At 42.2% G+C, this 13,408-nt stretch overlaps 1 protein-coding gene across 14 annotated transcripts in view; it reads left to right on the top strand.

The window, feature by feature from the left end:
- FSHR (follicle stimulating hormone receptor) overlaps window positions 1-13,408 on the top strand; it is a 79,971-nt gene that overhangs the window by 11,053 nt on the left and 55,510 nt on the right. Inside the window, exon 1 of one of the 14 annotated variants that reach the window (XM_068186565.1) lies at window positions 11,639-11,898. The exons of 12 other annotated variants lie outside the window; for them this stretch is intronic. The gene's annotated coding sequence lies outside the window, so the exon portion shown is untranslated. Of the gene's footprint in view, window positions 1-11,638; window positions 11,899-13,408 lie in introns of those variants that run through there. One more of the 14 variants, XM_068186563.1, reaches the window with a different exon arrangement.

The raw sequence follows: 13,408 nt of genomic DNA, 5'->3' as shown, positions 1-13,408 counted from the left end.
TTGAACACTTTACCCTAGAAATTGGAGCATGTCCATCCTGAGCTTAACAGAGCACTGTGCAAGCTGGACAAGGAGCCAGTAAGTTTCCATGAAGCTCCCACTGAGGAGTGCTTGCCCTTGCAGGTACTGATGCCCTGGTCTGGTGGGGACACCTTGTAGCCTCAGGGCTGTGGACCAGCACCAGCTCAGGCTTTGCCATTTTGTTTGTCTGTTGAGAGGCGTGGACGCTGTCTGGAAGAGATGCTCTGGCGGCACTGGAAATCAGGGAGACTGGGTCTTTGTTCAAGGCTTTGAAAGACTTTGCCTTTTTTTTGCTCTCTGTGTCAGGCTGGCAGGAGCTGGCCTTGGTTCTAGGTGTGGAGTCATCTCTTTAGTGTCCCCCAGGCTGAGCGCACGCGGGGCTTATCAGCTGAAATAGGCAATGAGGCAACTTCTGCTGTGCCTCAGAAGTTCCTGCTTGCGTCTCCTTGAGGATTTTCTGCATTCCACAGAAAGCTTGTTAACCTCTGATCTGGTGGGGTGGCAGACTGCTATTTTTATTAGCCTGACTTGCCAGCTAGAGTACATCTTTACAATGTCCGCTGTGTAAAGGAGTTAATAGGTTTCTGTAAAACATCACATGCTGGTATCCTACTTTCATGAAGAGCTTTGGGCTTCAGCCTATGTTGCATAGCAACACTCAGGGCTTTGTTAGTGTGAACTCAAGTGATTCAGAATGGCTCTCAATCCTAGAAACCCAAAAGTCCCAGAAGCCTTGAGCTTCAATAAGATGCCAACCACTTTTCTAAAAATGGCCTAAAAAAGGAGAAAGGTGCACCCAGACTACCTGGAGGTCCAAATTTGACCTTCGACATCAAGTATAGCATCAGTGTAGAAGTTTCCCTGGTTTTGAGTTCCTCCTAGTTGGGAGGTCTTTTTCCGACCTCAGTACCTGTATTTCAGCAGCTGCCTAATAGAAGCTGCTGCCCATGTTTCCTCTGCCAGCCTGTCTAGGAGCACACTTTCCAAGCCATGCTTAACTTGAATGCTCTTTGCCCTTGCTGGTCTTATTGAAGAAGTGGTGATGGAAAATACTGTCCAGAAAGAAAACAGTGTCAAACCAATCACCAATCATTCCCTGCTATCTCCATGCTGAAATAGCAATACTCACTGAGAGGCTACTTCTGCTAGATAAAGGATAATCACCTAAAACATCTGTGTGCCTTGGGAGATTACCCTTGAGTGAAGGAGATGAAAATCAAAAAGCGTAGGCAAAGGCAGAATATGTTTTGGTTGTGGCTTTCTATACTTTCAATGCTTGCTATATAGGATGAAGAAGAGGCTGTGATGTTTAATTTCTTTTTTCCCTCTTTGTCAGTAAGACCAGTTTTCCTCAGGGTAACAAGCCCCCTGAGCTGGTAGACCGAGGTGGAGAGAAAATGGACTCCCTGTAATCCAGGAGGAAGTAATTAATGATATGCTGGGCCACCTGAAAACTCGCAACTCTATGGCACCAGATGTGATTCACCCAAAGGCATCAATGGAGCTGGTGGAAGGGCTCACCAAGCCACTCTCCCTCATTTACCATCAGTCCTGCTTATCCAGGGAAGTCCCAGACAGCTGGAGGTTGGACAGTGTCACATCCATCCACAAGAAGGGCTGGAAGAAGCATTCAGGAAACTATAGGCCTGTCAGCCTAATCTTGGTGCCAGGGGAGGTTATGGAACAGATCACCCTGAGTGTGATCACAGGTGCTCACGGTGTGAGCACATACAGGATAACTAAGGAATCAGTCGGCAGGGGTTTAGGAAAGGCATGTCCTGTCTGACCAGTCTGCCTATGACCAGGTGACCCTCATCCCCAGTGGGTGAGGGAAAGCCTGTGGATACAGTCTGCCTGGACTTCAGTACAGTCTTTAATGCTGTCCCCCCCGCATTCTTCTGGAGAAGCTGGCAGCCCATGGCTTGGACGGGTGCACTCTTGGCTGGGTTAAGACCTGGCTGGATGGCTGGATCCAGGGAGTGATGGTGAATGGTGCCACACCCAGTAGGTGCCTAGTGGTGTCCCCCAGGGCTCAGTCTAGGGCCAGTCCTGTTCGATATCTTTATTGATGATCTGGATGAGGGTATCAAGGGCACCCTCGAGCACAGATGACACCAAGCTGGGTGGGAGTGTTGATCTGCTGGAGGGCAGGAAGTTCTGCAGAGGGATCTGTACAGGCAGGATAGGTGGCCTGAGACCAACAGTATGACCAAGTGCTGGTCCTGCTCTTAGACCACAACAACCCCAAGAAGTACTAAAGACTGGGGGCAGAGTGCCTGGAAAGCTGCCCAGCAGAAAAGGACCTGGGGGTGCTGGTTGGCAGCACTGAACATGAGCCAGCGTGTGCCCAGGTGGCCAAGAAGGCCAATGGCACCTGGCCTGTCTCAGGAATAGTATGGCCAGCAGGACCAGGGCAGTGATTGTCGCCCTGTACTTGGCACTGCTGAGGCCACACCTGAAATGCTGTGTCCAGTTCTGAGCCCCACACAGCAAGAAGACATTGAGGGGGTGGAGAGACTCCAGAGAAGGGCAATGGAGCTGGGGAAGGAGCTGGAGAGGGAGTCCAAAAGCAGCAGAGAATATTTTTTTAAACAATGCAGCCTTGTAAACAAAGCCCTGGGAAATAAACATCCTTTACAACTGTCAGACTAAGAGCAAATGTTCATTTTCTCATTGCCAGAAGCATTCCTTAATCTGAGAAAGTGAAAGAGAATGACTGCGATCATACCTACTCTTTGAACAATCTATTTGCAAGAATAGATATGAATGTCACACTAAAAAAAAAAAAAATCTGTTGGCTGTTGAGAAGAAATAATCAAAAGGGTTGAAATAACAAGCACTGAATCTAACCCACCAGGTCAAGGGGTATAAATTAGCAGCACATTTTCTTGACAAAGTAATCAGCTACAAAATCCATGCATTCTCACTTTTTTTTTTGCAAGGCCAGCTTGTCTTTGAAACTTAAAAAGACTTTTTGCCATGTAAAACAGAGGAAAAAGATAGGAGATTCTGCAAGGAAGCTGCAATTAGAGTAAAGTAATGTTGCAGACCTTTGAAATAAATCTGCGGGAACACGTAATGATTCTCGAAGGGTAAGTGTGAAACTTCACAGGGACATTTCAGGTTCAGTGGTTGATGCTGACTGTCATTTTTTTCTTGCCCTTAAGCTAAACCAAACATGGTTAACCAAGCCTCTTGCAGCAAATCCTATCAGCTAGATAAGATGTGCAGCACTTAATGTACGGAACGCTGGCTGATTGTGGATGTCGCCAGAGAAGAATGTGGGGCCAACTCATTTTTTTTGTTAGAAACTCTGACTGGGACAATTCCATCTCAGCATGAAGAGATTATCACTGCACCACTGACTGGCTAACCTCTGTTCCCATTATTCAGGTTTCTGCATGCAACAAATTGTCTGTCCAATGCATATTGAAAAATCGGTGGAAGAATTCCTATTGATTTCCCTTAGATTGTGTCGTAATACTGGGCCCAGTCTTTTACTGCATTGCTTTAGCACTTGGTCATCAGCACAGAAGTGTCAGCTAACAGAAGCCAAGGAGTTGTGGCAATTTTTTGACAAGTCGTGGTTTTCCTCATGTGACTCATGAATGGATGTTTAGAATAAAATGAGAGCATTAGAAATAGCCAAGTTCTTATTCAACTTATACCCTTTAATTACCTTCTGTCACAGCAAGTTATCATTGTTTTTAATTTAGCAGATGCCCTCAAACTGGCACGGTATGCTGTTTCATCCCTGCTGGCAATGTTGATTTGGTTTTTTTTTGTTTTGTTTTCTTTTTTTTTTTTTAATTTTAATATGAGACATCAAGGAGGTGGAAGGAGAACAGGGGTTTCAAGCACCCTGACATCCAGTACTGTATCTTGTGTTTCCCTAACTCTCTCTTCAAGGTGAGCAGCCAAGATAAGCCAATGATCTGCAGCCCATCTAATTTCTTTTCCCATCATTTTCTTAAGTTGTCTTATGTGCAATAATCATTACAGTGTAAGTGACACTGCTGGGAAAATCAATTCTTCCTCACTGAATAGAAAATAAATTACACTACGCTTGAATCATAATTGGCATTTTGTTTATTTTGTTGGACTTGAAGTTAACCACTGGGTACTTTGCCCAGGAAAGTTCTGTTTCTTCTGGCAAAGGCACCACTTGCTATAACCATTAAGGAATTTACTTCTGATCGAAATGCAATAAAAAAATGTTCATGGATCTACACTGAATTTTCTGTCAGATGTTCAATATTACGTCCTTGAAGACTATAAAGTCTCTGAATATTTATTAGCAAGATGGAAGTCTATTCCAGATAGGCTTTGAACCACGCTCACTACTGGAGCATGTGAATGACTTTCAGTAGTACATCTGTCATATATTCTATTATTACAAGATTGCTATTCCTCTTCTGCTGTTTATCTATAATTCAACCACAACAATGAAAAAGACTCTTATGTGCTATTCATGAGCACAAAGCCCACATAACTGATGCCAGCTTTTCAACCTGAGGATGAATGGGAGTTAGCAGAGGTTATCAGCACCTTGCATTGTTCTTACACATCTAGGGTGTTATCCCATGGTGTGCCAAAAACCTCTTCAGTTTTACTCTATTTGATAAAATAAATTCAGGACTGGTAGTTTGTACTTGGCTTAAATTTAACAAAAAGTTTCATTGGAGGGGAAAAAAGGGGGGGCTGGGGTTGTTTAAGTGCTTTAATTTTCTGTGTGGCACTTATTCCTCAGAGCAGGTGCTCGGGGTGTTGAGGATAAAAGCCCTGTGAGGAAAGGGGAGCTCCTCAGTGACCAGGTCCTCCCGTTAGTAAGACACTGCAGCTTCCCGGGAGCAAAGTCCCTTTGGGAAAAACAATCCAACAAAAGACACAAAAAGGATAAAGGGGAAAACAAGGTGCCTGTGTGCACCTATCCCCTCCCATTGCCCAAAGCCTGATTGAAGTTAACGACACCTCCCTTGTTGCCCTCCAGTGGATAAGCCTTGGCTGAGCACTGGGGTTAGAGAGAACTTCTGAGTGTTGTCAACACCCTTTCCTAACCTACTCTGTGGAAATACACTTTTCCTGTGATCTGACCAAGAATCTCTTCACCTGAGCATTAAATCCTGTATATAATGCAGGATACTTGGTGCTTGCTTATTTATTTAGTGCTGCCCTCCTTGTAAATTCCTGCATTTATCTTCAGGGGGAAAAAAAGTATTATTTTTGGGTTTTATTTATTATTTGGTTTTTTTTTTCCTTCTGGGGAAAAGGAAAGGGAGTCTCTGTTTATGTTTGGATAACCTGGAGTATTTTCAGTATCCAGTTCTGTGTACAGCTGTTCTGGGGGAGATACTGAAAAGCTGCAAGTGGATTCTTTTGCCATCTTATCACATTCAGACAAGAGAAGACACCCCTTGGCTTATAATGATAAGCTACAGCCTTGATCAATTTGATCTGTGCTTTTGTTCTTCTTCATAATCTGAGCTATTGATTCTATTTATTAAAACTAATTTAAAAAACACAGGCCCTGAGTGCTCTGCTGTTCCAGACCAGGCTGCTCCAGGCAGTCTGATCTGAAGCTAATCCATTCATTGCTGATTTATTTTCACTTTGTTTTCAAGCAGAGTTCTCTTCTGTGTTTCTTTTTTTTTTTTTGGTCCTCTGTTTCTCTCTGAGAAAAAAGCATTTGGTTTCACACCTCCAGTGCAAGCAGGGATGTTTAGATTCCTTTTTCTGATATATGAAGTGAACTCAGGAAAGTTTACCTGACTTTTTCACGCAGGTTTTTGTTCAGAAGTGGCCCACTGTGTATTGTTCTCTGTTGTCTTAAATCAAAGCACTATATTTATGCTAGAAAAAAAAGAGTATTTGCTTAAATGCACTCAATCTTTCCATCTTAGAGTTCATGGGAGTCACGATGTTCCTAAACTAAGGGCCAGCAGAGGAAATCTTTTCCCTGTACTTCCTGGGAAGCGCAAGTTTGTCTAAGGGCTGGTTGATTGTTCTCTAAAAATAAATACCTTTATTCAAACTTAGATAAATAGAATGAAGCTTTTATTTTTCCAAACAGATTAAAAGAGGAACTTTAAGGAGATAGACACTTTTCAGCACCAAACTGGCTTTGAGTTTCTGGGCAAAACTGGCTATGAGTTTCAGCATTTAGTGACTTAGTGGTATTTTATTTACTGTGGATGCATTTTGTTAGTGATGCTAATGGGCCTCCTTTCCCCCAGTTTAACACAATTATTTAAATCTTTAACCTCCAAATTGTTTGGCTGGTTCAAAGCTCTCTGAGTGTCCTGCTTGTGCAGGGACTGCATATTGTGCCTACTGCATCTTTCAGTGTTTGCTGCTGTAATGTATTCTTTCCACAGTGAAAAAAACAACCTTACAGACAGTTCTTAATTCATGCTGAGGTCTGCTTGGTCATCCTCACAGTCTAAAGCCTGCAATTTCTTTTGCAGCATGTCAGGACTATCAGCTGGAATCAATCAGGCAAAACATAATCCTTGATATTGTCATGAAGTAAACAGGCACAAGGTAATATAGAGTAATATCCTCTGAAGCCTTGGTCTGGCTTTGAAAACACTGTGCTTTACTTCAGAATCAATATGGGCACAGCAAGATGGAGTCAGTGCTGCTGAATATTTCTTTGTAGGTTAGAAATGCCTTATGTAGTGCATCAGGAAGATATCTTTGTTTTGACTTGAGGGCCACAGGTGGATTATTGATGGGATACTTGCTATAACCAACATTTGAGCAAAACCACAGTTGTTCAGATGCAGTAAGAAAGAAACTCCCCACAGCTTGTTTACAAGGTGATCTTTCCCCAAACCTTCACAGAGATGTTGTATAGCCCAGAGAGTATATTCTGCAAGGGGTCAGCAACTCAAATTTGACCCATCAGCTCCAGCTAAGGCCATGCTATTCCCTGTTTCCACTTCCTTGCCCCCGAGTCTCCAGGCAGGGTTACAGCCCAGCAAAGGCAGATCATGTTTTTTTCCTTCTGTAGGAAAGGACACCTTCCTTTGCTTTTTCTCTCCCTAAAATATAAGCTGTGGCTGTAAGTGAATCAAGCATCCTATGCAGGGAATCTTAGGGGCTGCTAAGGGTCGCTTCAGAATCAGACAAGCATTCAAGATACGTTAGCACAACACTCCTCCAACCTCCAAATAATTCCAGCCCAGGGGATTGCCTGGAATTTGTGTTGAAGCATCAGTTCTTGCCCACCCTCTCCAGGACTTCTGTGGACCTCTAGCATCCCTTTAAACTTTCCATGCCAAAAAGTCAAATTGGTTATTCCTCTTAATTAGTGCCCTCCTCTTTACCTTTCCCAATACTCAAATACCCTTTTTGAGATGGAAGGGATCAGAACTGCATCCTCTGTTTTTACAGCAGAGAAGGGAGAGGAAGATTTTAGAAAAGGAGTGCAGCAAAGTAGTGACACAAAACCCTTAAGCATTTAGAGTATTATGAGCCTAAATTTGCCTTCCAGTCCACCTCCCAAAGAGAGCCTGGGAGAAGAGTAAGGGACAACTTGAGACTTTGCACTGGCAGTTCAACTGGCCTGATTTTACAAAGATTATCAAAATTACCTAGGAAAAGAATTTGTGGCGAGCTGAAACATTCTTTTAATATTTTCATTATTAAGGTATACCAAACTGTTCTTGTCACATTTATTTTTGGTAGTGTCTTGTGCAGCCAGTTCTGTGCAATGAAATAGGAGTCGGAATGAGGTGCTGAAAGCATTAAATCATATCAGCAAATGCCACATCCACATGCCTTTTTTTACCCTGTTTTATGCAAGGAGATGCCTATCACAGTCATTTAGAGAGCTGATATCACAGTCAAATCAAGAAATATGATGGAAGGGTGTGTAGGAAGGGGGCAGAAGTCTCATCCATTGAGGTTAGATGTTGCAAAGAATATATTTTCCCAGGCATAACTGCTAAACTCTTTCTTAAAGGTCTCCCATAATCTGCAGCTGTGCCATGAGCAGGTCAAGTTTCTCCCATCTCTGTTTCACTCTTCTGTCACCCATTTTAGGAGGACCATGTATGTTTATTATTTTTAAGTGCTCCGTGTTTGAGAAGCACTCTGAAGGTGAAAGCATGAAAAACATCTTTACTCTGAACTCAGCCTAGCATTTCAGTTGCCAGGGTGGTCAAGGTGGCCTCCTTCTAAAACAATAGGACTCACTTTCAAATGCAATAAAGATCCATGCTTGACAGCAGTGCAGGCTTTGTCCTGTGTATTACTGAGAAGAGACCTGTCAGTCTTAAAGGAAATAGTACAGTTAGTATTTTTAAGGATAATGGCACACTAGCTGCCATGCTATATTTAGTCAGGAGCATCATTTTAATATGTGAAAATAAATCCATGGCTAATGGAAGGTAGATAGATAAATTCAGCTTTTTGCAGTGGCAAGGTACTTCCTGCTAAAATAATAGGAAAATGTAATTATTTATTTTGTTTTGTACAAGGAGAAGTAAGGAAAATTCCTTGCTTTTTCATTCCCTGTCAAACTGGTGATGTCTATGGGGAAGGGACCTCAATAACAGAGACAGACAGTGAGGGAGAGGAGATACTCTCAGGAGAGTGCAGGACAATATTGGAAGAGTCCAGGCACCTGCACTTGATATCCCTGTGAGTGTTTCCCTCAGCTATCTCCAAGACATGAGCTGAGAAAAGCTCTTGGCATGGGAGCTCTGTGACTGGGAAGAGGACCAGTGACAGGGGAGTGTGTGGTGAGCAGTGGCAGTGAACAGGAGTGTTTACAGGACTTGAATAAAATATGCAAAGTGCATTGAAGTGTGAGGACTGAGAGCTCTTCCACAATTACAGGAACCTGTTGCTCACTTTAATCTCCTGGGTACTCCCATTCTAAGTGTGCTTTTTGGCTCACCCCCTTTCACATGCAGCAGCAATTCCAGTCCCTGAAAGAGTCGGCAGAGACATTCAAATTAGGTATTAGGTATATCTTCAGAGGAAGGTATGACTAGAGGAGATTTCCTTTTTTGCATGCTTCTGGAGTGACCAAAGCTGGGGATTTTTTCTGCTTTGTCACTTTTAGTTTTATTTCAAAACTTAAGCATTTAAAATTTAAATGTGTGCTTCAGTAGTTAAAAAGAAGTAAATTCTCCACTTGCCATGGTGCCAGTGAAGCAGGAGCATGGGGCACAGGCCCAGTACATTTCTGTATTTCAGGATGGCTGTGTCAGCACAAGTCTGGCTGGTGCCCTGGCAAGAGCAGAGTAGGGGCTGTTTGCCTCTGGGACCCCTCCTTCCAGAGAGGCTGTTTTCCCAAGAATTCCAGTTGAGTTTGTTGTGTTTGACACTCACGCTGCTTTTTGGAAAAAACAGCACGCAGTAGATAGCAGAGAGAATATTTACTTTTGCAAAGCTTATATTCAGATAGGAAAGAGGAGTACAGTGGAGTCTCTCAGTGATGTTTCTTGAATGGTTTCTGACTGCTCTGGCACTGGGAGTATCTGATATCTCATTACAACTTCAAACAAGCCTTTGCATGTATCCAAATTAATCCAAATATTTGGTGGGGGCCCTGTTGCTTATTAGACTGTTTGCTAAGTAGGAAATATAACAGTGATTGTCATTCTTTTTATTTCATTAATATTCTGAGATATTTCAGCTGTGTCCCACGAAACAGCATAGGTATAGTTCCTATGAAGATATAGATGGGAAAGGAGATAAAGGCACTCTAGCTGTTTCTAATGGATTTATCAAGATAAAGTGACACAGTTACAAATAATTAATTTGGTGTTTTGCTATCCAGTGATGGTTCAGCAAGAAGTTCTGCAGAAAAGCTTCCTTTTCTCTTTTACCTTTCCTAAGGCACCCAACTCGGAACTGAAGGGATTTTGTCCCTGGAGGATTTGTCTCAGTCCACAAAAATAACATCATGTATGGTGGGCCTGCCAACATAGAAAGTCCCAAAGTCTTAGAGGCAGAAACACTACCCACAAAGAACACTTGTCACCTTTCAGGTACAACCTCAGACAATGAACTAACCCCAGTTCTCTCCCTGCTGTGAAGTAAGACCTTTTTTGACTCATTTTTGGGACAGGAAGAGTCTAAGTGACTGGCTGTGTGTGAGCAGGATGGCTATTCTTGCACTGCATCAAAAGAGGGGAAGAAAGTTGTGAAGACAATACCTAAAAAGCCTCCCATCTGACTGGACTGTGGACATTTTCCAGAACTGTATTTGCCTTGACAAGTTGCCCATGGGAAAGAACACAAAGTGAAACATTGTTTTTGCAAGAACAAAATATCCAGTACTTGTCCAATGCTCCTTTTGTTAGGAAAATATGCAGAGATATTAATTTAGAGCTATTAATATAAATAGATGTAACACCAAGAATGTTGCTCAAAGAGAATGAATTTTAATGGCTCCTCCTCACCATAAAGATGGTTGCAGATATCAAGGTCAGGTTTTAAGGAAGCTGTACATTCATCACATGCTGTACATTTCTCAAAGGCCCCTGTGAGTAAGCTGTGAGGAGCAAGGATGTGCTCTTCTAAAAGTAGCACAGTGTCTTTCAGGATGATCAATACTAATAAAAGTATAGCTATTTGTAAAAATAAAGCAATCACTATTTCCTGCCTCTCTATAACCAAGATGGGATAACTTCATTCACTTGTGTTATTTATCTTGCACAGAACACTTTTCACAGCGTGCCTTTGACATTAATAGAAGCAATTTTAACTGTTTTCAAGCTTACTGCTGGCCTTTTTCGTGGTAACTCATTCCAAGCAGTTAAACTCTTCCCAGATGCGAACATGATAACTGTGATTCTGCTCAGAGGCCTAAAGAGAACTTGTTTGTTGCAATTTGTGCTCGGCAGCAAACCCTTTTTTTCTGTATGTGAATTTACTGTAGAGGAATCCAGAGCTCCAGCTTTGCTTTGCTACAGCTCTGGGTAAACTGCCAAGACAGCATTGCTTTGCCTGCTTTACCTGATGTCATTGTGTAGCTACTGCTGCTTGCACCTAAATCTTCAACAAAATTGATTGTCAGGGACTTTACAAAAATCAGTTAACACACACAGGCAGCTGGTCTGAATAATCACAACTCTTGTGCATCTCCAGCTTTGCCTCAGTGTAAATCAACCCTACCTAAACACATTGAAATAACTACAATAAATGTAGACCATTAAATATCTCAGAACGAGTAAAAGCCTTGGCGTTGCATTCCTTTTTCTGATTGGGAGTTTTGGCATCTTCACTTTCTTTTTTTTTTCTGTTCCTTCATATCCAGATTCCTCCCATCCTATTTGAGCAGAGCTATTTAAAAGCATCTTGGAGCTTTATTTTTAACTGGCTGCACGTGTGACCTCAGAAGAAAGCTATCTGCTGTGCTGTGGGGGCATGAGACAGTGCCACTGAGGACAGTGTGTGCTTTGTCCAGAAATGAAAAGGCTATCAGTGCTGAGACTAAACATGCCATGGCTTTGGAAAACTAACTCAGGGAGGAGAGAGAGTAAGCTTTACAAGCCCATTGCTTGGGCACTTTTACAGTCTTTTAGATGCTTGGTTGTTTTGTTGGTTTTGGGGTTTTTTTTCCCTCGACAGTTTTCTGTTTCCTTCTCTCTCCTTATCAGCTGTTAGCTGCCTACTGGCACTGTGGGCAATTAATTAGCTGACCTAAGCAAGGTCCTCGGGGAAAAAAAAAATCCCACAGCAAATTTGCTGTGTTCCTGTGGGAGCAGCATCACAGCTGTGCTGAGAAAACAGGCATGTTGTTATCCATGCTATGGTGGTGTGGGCACTCTGCAAGTGAAAAGCCTACAGGGCATTGGGGGTGTGATCTAGAAATGCTTCCCTGCAGCTTTTTGTGGCTGGGGGGCATTATTACACTGGGTAAGTGTTAACTAAATTTAGAATAGGAATGCGATCAGTACCATTAATTATCCTTTTAATCTAATTCCAAAAAAGAAAAGGAAATTGATTTTTATGCAAGGTCACTGATAAAGATTAAGGAGTGATTTTTCATCAGCTGCTGCTCTTATTCCTTTTAGATTCAGACCTGCAAAGCAGACGGACATCACTAATAACTTTATAATCAAAATTCTAATTGTATTTACTTTGTCTGTACAATACTTTATTTAATAGCTCACAAACAAAAATATTTTCTTTCTCATAGATGCCCTTCACATCACTCCCAGACCTGAAGAGATTCCCAAGTAGCCTTCCTGAAAGGAGGACACGTTTCCTCCCAGATTAACCCTACATTTTCTGTCTTCTTCATAAAATGTGCATTGCCTCGATTTCCCTTGGAATACTCACCTTTACCAGCTTTTATTATCCCACAAGAGATAAACCAGCAGCACTGTCTGGATAACTTATTTCCCAAGCATTTAAAAGGGATGAGGAGCTGACTTAAGCACATTAGGTGGATGCAGCGATCAGATGTTTCAATCCAGATTGTGCATGCTAGCAAGGGATTATGCTCTTTCTCTCATAAACCCATTTACATGTGTGTGAAGTAGGGCCTCTCAGACACTGAAATCCATGGATCATGTCTCAGTTGAACAAAAGAAGCGCAAAGCTCTTCCTCCACTATTCAAGTGTGCCTGCGCTATCAGGGTCCGCTCTGAAATGAATCTGTAGTTACGTGAATAGTCATTATTAGAGAAATATTCTGCTTGGCTTTGGGTTTCTCTTAAGATAATGCCATATCTCTCTGAAAAGATGAGACAGCAGGATGGTGGGAGATGTTTTTTGTCACTGCCTGTGCCATTCCTCATGATCCTGCTTTACTCAGCTTTACAAAGTCCCTACTTCAGGATCCCATGGAATTGAGGTGACTAATACAAATCTTTTCCCATTCTTAAATTAAAGCCTCATGAGTGTTGAAAATAGCTTAGCAGCATGATATGAATGCACTCTAAAGACTTTAAAACCAAAAAGCAAATAAACCCAAGCTTTTTGCATTTAGCTTGATGGGTTTTGAAGTCTGATGTTTAGCATCCAATTTATGACTTTTGTACTCCTCTCTGCCTGCTGTTAGGAAAGGGAAAACAGAGCTTTGTCTGAAAGCACCTACAACCTACTTAATAGATTCCAGAGATTTTCCACCTAGGCAGCTGAGTAGGTGAAATACTTTAATGTTCATATATGCCTACATATGCCCCTTCCCAGTGAGATGTTCACTGGAACCAACCCTAGTCACAGTGAAGTCATATGACAGTGTGAACCCATTTCAGTGAGCTGGAGGCTTACAAATGTTCTTCATAAATTTAAATTAAATCGCATTTAGCTCTAAGGAATCTCATGATTCATTCTGGTAAGAATTAGGACAGAAGTTTAGGGCCAAAGTGACACAGATCAATTGATTTACACCATCTGCGATGTGGTCTGCAGTATCTAT

This window comes from Anomalospiza imberbis, chromosome 3 (genome assembly GCF_031753505.1).
Source record: "Anomalospiza imberbis isolate Cuckoo-Finch-1a 21T00152 chromosome 3, ASM3175350v1, whole genome shotgun sequence".
Classification (NCBI taxonomy): Eukaryota; Metazoa; Chordata; class Aves; order Passeriformes; family Viduidae; genus Anomalospiza; species Anomalospiza imberbis.
Note: the sequence above shows the minus strand (reverse complement) of the source record. Positions and strands in the feature narration are given on the sequence as shown.